The following is a 6,920-nucleotide window of genomic DNA, read 5'->3' as shown; positions in this document are numbered from 1 at the left end:
GCACACAGCATCCACACGGCACACACACGGGCACGCATGGGTACACAGTCACAAATGTGTGTCGGCATCAGCAAGCAGCCCCACTCCAGGACAGGCCCAGTATGCTCCATTCCCAGTTTTAAGGAGCTGAAATTCTTCCTTAATCTCAATGTTTTCCGTTCTGAACCCACACGTGTTGTGTTTTGTTTTTTTCACAGTCATTAGATTCAGAGTAATTAAACCAAAAAGCTCATTTCTGGAAAGAGACAAAGTATTTTGAGTTTCTACATCAATATTTAACATCTGCCTAACATTCTATATACTGCCCTGGCGGGTGAAACGATTTCTACTCTCCATAAAGATGGACTCGGCCACAAATCCCTAGAGAAAGAAAGATATTTTCTTGTGAAGAATCAGCCATAGTGTCTGCCTTACGTAGAGCTTGACAGTTTTTTTTTCTTATTTTAAAATCTCAGAGCCAAATTCAGTTCGACAATCAAGCTAAATGATTAGTCGACTTTACAGCTAATGTGCGTGAAGTTGGAATTTAACACATTAAACATTTCAGGGAAAAAGTGCGCAATGTGAGACAGAAAGGCAGAGGCTTCCTCTAAAACTCAGCCTGGAGTGGTTGTAGGAAAATGCGCCAATTAGCAGGGGCCTCGTTCTCTCCAATGTGACAGCTCAGAACATTTGCAATCCATTTTGGGGGATGAGAAGGAATACTGTGCTCCCCTTCCTGCAAAAACCAAGCCATGCAGAACAAAATTACAGGCCAGGAGGACATGCCAGGGCCTGTAAGGACAGTGCTGGATGGTGCAGAACCCATGTGCTGGGTCCCTGTGTACTCATGCCCATCCAGAGATGCCCTGGGGACACAAACAGGCCCTCAAATGCAGAGGGCTTGTCCAGGGAGCAGGTGAGAGGGAAACGCAAAGACAAGTGGTGCCTCCAGGGGGGCCCAGCTCAAGCCTCCAGAGCACACCTGCCTTGGCACCGGGGCCTCCGGGACCCCACCACTGAATGCCAGGCCAGCCAGCCAGGGGACAGGCTGCAAGAATGGGCCTCAAGCCCTTGCTGGTCTCCTCGCCAGCCACAGTGGGACAAGCTCTGATGGGGCAGCAGGGCCCTACTCACCCCAAGGGCAGCCACTAGTTAGAGATACCCTGGCCACCTGGGTGCCCAAGCCAAGCCTCCCCTGGGGGCCATGTGCGTCCCATTTGGAGTCCCCACCGTGCCCACTGTCCTCTCCACAGCTGCTCTGGTGGGTGGGGTGCTGGCCTACCAGGGTGCAGCAGGGGTCCCCCGAGACACCAGGAAGCTCAGCACCTCACTCAGCACCTGCTCTTCAGGCTGAAGCTGGCAGCGGGACCACATCTACTTGCCTAGGACTGCAGAGCACAACCTGGCACCTTCCTGAAGATAACGCACATGATCATGACCCACAGGAGCCAGCGGCTCCACCCCGGGGTGAGCCCGAGAGAAGCAAAAACACACAGCCACACAGAGACTGCACGGAAGTTCACAGCAGCTTCATGCACAGCAGCCAAAAGGCAGAGGCAGCTCACATGTCCACAGACTGATAGATGGACAAACATCATATGTTCACCCACATGGGGAGCATCATTCAGCATAGAAAGGAATGGGGCACAGGCACGCTCCAACACGGGGGCATCGTGAACGCACTGTGCTCGGCAAAGGAAGCCACACACGCCACACACGACCGCCTGCCAGAACACATGCTACACACAACGGTGTGTCACAACCACAGGTCACAAGGAACACATGTTACATACAATGGTGTATCACACACAACCACGTCACACAGACCACATGGAATGCATGTTACACACAATCATAAATCACACACAACCACATGTCACACGGAACATGTGTTACACACTGTATCTCACACATAACTGCACGTCATACAGAACGTGTGTTACACACAACTGTATCTCACACACAACAGCACGTCATACAGAACACGTTACACACAATCATATCTCACACACAACCGCATGTCACATGGATCAAATGGAGTGCATGTTACACACAATCTTAAATCACACACAACCACATGTCACACGGAACACAGAACAGGGAAGTCCCCAGAGACGGAAGCAGATGAGGGACTGCTTAGGCCTGAGGAGGAGGGTGATGGCTAAAAGCTGTGGGGTTTGTTTCTGAGGTGAAGAAAATGTTCTAAAAGGGCCTGTGGGGATGTTGCACATCTATAAATACACTGAAAGCCGTGGACGTGTCCACTGGAAGGGGAGGAATCATATGATATGTGAGTTATGTCTCAAAGAAAGGCTGTTTTTTCAAAAAGACTTGTTTCCTGTCTCCCCCGAGGGCTTCCTGGACTCCTGTTGCTTGTCTCTGTCACGAATCCTCACCCCAAAATCATAGGGTGAACACCTCAAATAAATCATTAGAACTCTTCTTTTTGTAGCAAACCACCATTCGGAGAAATTCATGCTGGAAACTGTATCCAAACGGATCAGGGGCCCAAGGGCTGGATGATCTTCACTGCAGCTGGTCTCTGAAAACATGCCTTGCGACCTGCAGTGAGGAGTCTCCATCTGCCTGTGCCGCCTGCTGAGACTGTCCTCTCTCGGGCTCCCATGGGGCTTCGGGCTGGAGCGGGGCCTGGAGGGAGGGGAACAGACGGCTGGGAGGAGGACAGACACCCACACCTCGGTGACAGGCGACAGGCGTTGGCTTGGGCATAGCCTCGGTGACCTGCCTAGGTTTTCTTCCCCAAAGCAGACCCCAGCTGTGTCTGCACCCAGCAGGCCCCAGAGCCTTCTCCTCCGTGGGGGGACGTCCCCTCCTGCCGGGCTGCCAGGCCTCAGGCAGCTTCGACGCAGCTCTGCACCCAGCTCCCGGCTCCCACAGAGAGCCCTGCAGCTACAGCTGGGGCGGCAGCTTCCAGCGGGCTTCCTGGGCCCCTGTCTCCCAGCCATGCTGACCACAGCCATTGTGGCTCCTCACAATCCTCCCCCGGGACCCCTCAGCCCCCACTGGCCTCCGTCTCCCCGTCCTGGTGCCCCTCTGCTCTCTGTGGGTCTCCATGGGTCACCCCACTGCCCCGTCATCTCCCCGTCCTGGCGCCCTCTGCCCTCCGAGGGTCACCCCGTCATCTCCCAGTCCTGGCGCCCTCTGCCCTCCGAGGGTCACCCCGTCATCTCCCCGTCCTGGCGCCCTCTGCCCTCCGAGGGTCACCCCCGCTGCCCCCTCATCTCTCAGGCCTTGTCCCTGCCTGGCAGTGGGTTGAGCACTGGGCCCACTCCTGGTCCTCCCAGCTCCCTTGGGACCATCTCTCTCACCTCTCCAGCCCCTCCAGCTGTGGACACTGACCCCTGCCTGGCTATGGGTCTCCTAGGGCAAGCCCCTCCGGCTCCAGGCCTTCAGCCCCCTCCCCGCAGCCACACCCAGGAAGGAAGGAAGCCCCCACTGCTCTGCCCCTTCGAGGGTCAGTGACGCCTGCCCGCACAGGGAAGCTCTCCTGCCTCCCTTCGTGGTTGGGGAACTGGCTGCCCTGGGTGAGGCCCACAGGCCTCACCCGCCTCTCTCTGCGGAGAAAAGGCCCATGGTAGCAGCAGGCGGGGCTGGGGCTAAAAATAACTCTGCTGGGGCAGAGGCTGGCTGGTGAGGCCGCCTCTGCAGGGTGGGGGCGGGAAGGGAGACCGGCCGTGGGACAGCCTCAGCCGGAGCCCAGGGGCGGTGGCCCCGAAGGCCGAGCAGGAGGCCCGCTGACCTGACCTCCCCCCGCAGAGAAGCTGGCCAGGGAGCAGGAAGTCCATTTGGGGTCAGGGCGGTGGGGCCCCCCCAGCTGCAGCCCCCTACTTCCAGCCGGGTATTGATCGGCTTGAAGCTCCTTGGGGCACAAAGGAGCTTAACCCTCCTGAGCAGATGACGGCCACGCTCAGGCCAGGGGCAGGGCCCCATCTGCATCGGCCTCTTCGGAGTGCACCCTTCCCATGGCTGGGGGTGGGGCCGGGGCCTCAGGGTGCAGGGAGCCCAGCGGGAGAGCCCAGCCCTGCTGCGGCTCCTCCCTCAGTGTCCACAGGGAGATACCCCTGACCACAGGCAGCCGTTGGCACCTCAGAGCTGGGGCAGGAAGGGGAGGGAGCCCCCGGCCACAGGAAGCTACGGAAGGGTGAGCTGGGCACAGAGTTCCAGGGTGGCACAAGGCCAGGTCTGCAGAGCAAACATCTGTTAATGCCCAGAAAGCTCACCCGGGAAGAAATACGCAAAAGGCCCACAGGGTGTGAGACTGCGGGAGATTCTAATTTTCCTTTTTTTGCTTTTCCTTATTTTGCTAATTTTTTTTTCCCACCAACAGGGGTTATTTTATAATCAAAGAAACAGAAAACCCTTGCAGAAAAGTGCTGGCTGGGCTCCCGGCCACAGTGCCGTCCAGGCAGGATTTGGAAGGGTCCTGGGCTTTGGGGTCCAGGAACCAGCTGTGGCCCCCCAGGTCTCAAGTCTCCCCAGCTGTAATGCAAAGTGTGCACCCCCAGTGAGGACTCCTCACCTGCTCTTGCCCCTCCCCAGCCATCCCACCACCACCCAGCAGGGCCCGGGCTGCGGGGCTTGCACTGTGAGAAGCCCAGGCAAGGAGGTGACGCAGAGGCCCTGGTCCAGCCCACACAGCCAGGCCACAGAGCTGAAGCCCAGGGCGACCTAGTCTCTGTCCCCAGAAGGCAAGCCAGGACTCCAGCCCCAGGAGCCCCACACAGGCCTTGACTCCCTCTCTTGGAAAACTCCAGGGTCCCCCTAGATGGCGGGCAGGGGGTTGTGGGCAGGGCCTCCGGGAGATGGGACCAGCAGAAACGGAGCCACCTGGGGGAGGATCTGCAGCAAGAGGAGGAAGAGGAAGAACAAGAGGAAGAGGAAGAAGAGGAAGAGGAAGAAGAGGAAGAGGGCTGGAGAGCAGCACCCCAGGCCACGCCACCCACTGCGTCCACCCCAGCTCTGCCACCCCAGGCCACGACAGCCCCTGCGTCTACCCCAGCGCCCATGCCAGCCCCTGCTTCCAGCTCTGTCTGGAGTGGGTTGGAAGTGTGACCCTCAGAGGTAGGGATTGGTGCTCAGGCTGGGACCACTGAGTGACAGAAAACAAGACCGTGCTCCCTGCACCTGCCAACCCGTGTCCTCCCACACGGCCTGGTCCATGTCGAATACGATGACAGCTGGCCTCAGCAGAGGAGGGACGGCAGCCCTTGTGGAGACGGGATGCTGGTGTCCCTGCGGGGCTGGTGGTGCCAGCAGTGCCTTCCCTGCTCCCGGAGGAGTTGCCCTGGGCCCCCATCACAGCGGCTACTGGGGCCACAAACGTACCCCAACCCCGAAGCTCCTTTGAAGGCTAAAGGGCCAGAGCCCTCTCCACGACAAACCCTGGGAAGACAGCCGGGGTGGCTCTGTTCTGAGCGAGGATGTCTTGCCAGGTGGGATGCTTGGGAGGCTGGACCCAGAGCAGGGGAGACCCAGAGCAAGAGAGGCCCAGGACCAGCTCCGGGCAGCCCTGCTGAGGCCCCAACCCCCCCTGCCGCACACCCCACTTTGCACCCAGGACCTCGTACTGACTAGGGTTGGCTCCCCAAGGGCCCCTCCCCCAGGAGATCCCTCCTCCAGGTCCCTCCCCCAGCTGCCCCTCCTCTAGGAGACCCCCTCCTCCAGACTTCCTCCCCCAGGTGCCTCCTCCCCCAAGGCTCCCCGCCAGGTGCTCCTCCCTCAGGCGTTCCGCTCCCAGGTGTCCCCCTGACCCCCTCCAATAGAGGGACAAAACCCTGGTCCCAGAACAGGGCTTTCCCAGCAGGAATTCTTTCCCCAGCTCAGCCTTCCTGGGGAGCCCATGGGTGGAAGGGCGGGGATTCAGGACCTGGTCCAGACTGGCTTGACCAGTCAGTACTGGCAGTTGGGGAACCCACCTCCCTGGGCCTCCATTCCTCACCAGATGAAAGCCCCACCCATGCATTGCAGGGTCTCAGGATTGAAGGGCAAAGGCTGGGGCTGGGCTTGGGGAGGAGCTGCAGGCTGTGGCATCAGTCCTGGCCTCAGGCTCGAAGGCGGGTCCTGTTGCTGTCACCTGCAGGAGCTGAGCTCTAGTCGCAGGCTGGGCAGCTGGGAGTGAATGTGCTCAGGGCTGCATGCGTATTTTGTCCTGGGGTGAAGCCTGCTCCTTCCATTGGACACACACATTTCTTGAAGCAGTGCCAAGCTTTACGAAGGCCTCCCTTTGTAAAGGGGAGCCAACCCTAGTCAGTAGGAGGTCCAGGGTGCAAAGTGGGGTGTGCGGCAGGGGGAGTCACCCCGAGCAGCAGGTCAGGCAGGGGCAGCCCCTGGGCACTGGAGCTCAGAGGGATGAGATGCCCAGCCCCGAGGGTCAGGGCCCTGACTCTGCTGCACCCACGTGGGCAGGGCCGGGGAGGGAGGAAGGGAGGGGGAGCTGCTCTCATTCCTCTCAAGTCCCGGCTCTGCTCTCCTGGGCTCATGCGAGCCCCTCCCTGGATTTTCAAAGGCTTCCCAGGACCCTTGGGCCTGGAGGGCTTCAGGAGGATGAGCCCAGCCCCTCCGGGAGGAAGTGATTCTGGGTGATTTTGTTGGAGAAAAGGGCTCTGCTGCTACAAACCAGTTTGAAAACCATGCCCCTCCTTGCAAGTCAGGTCCAGAACCACAGGGAACCATGAGGGTTGTTCCCTCATGTGCCCTGGAGAGGACCCTCTAAGTGCGTGCTGCCCTCCCCCGGCCCCTCCCCCGCCAGACGATCCTTGCTGAGGGCAGCGATGCCTTTAGAGCACAGAATATTCTAGCAAAACCAGGAACAAGCAAAGCCACCATCATCATCTCTGAGATCTCCCTTGGTTCTGAATGAGCAAATCAAGAAACAAGGGATGAGAGGTTTCACTCCAAGAAACAAGGAACAAAGCTCC

Source organism: Pongo pygmaeus, chromosome 8 (genome assembly GCF_028885625.2).
Source record: "Pongo pygmaeus isolate AG05252 chromosome 8, NHGRI_mPonPyg2-v2.0_pri, whole genome shotgun sequence".
In the NCBI taxonomy this organism is placed as follows: domain Eukaryota; kingdom Metazoa; phylum Chordata; class Mammalia; order Primates; family Hominidae; genus Pongo; species Pongo pygmaeus.
The sequence above is the reverse complement of the archived record's forward strand: the minus strand, read 5'-3'. Positions refer to the sequence as shown.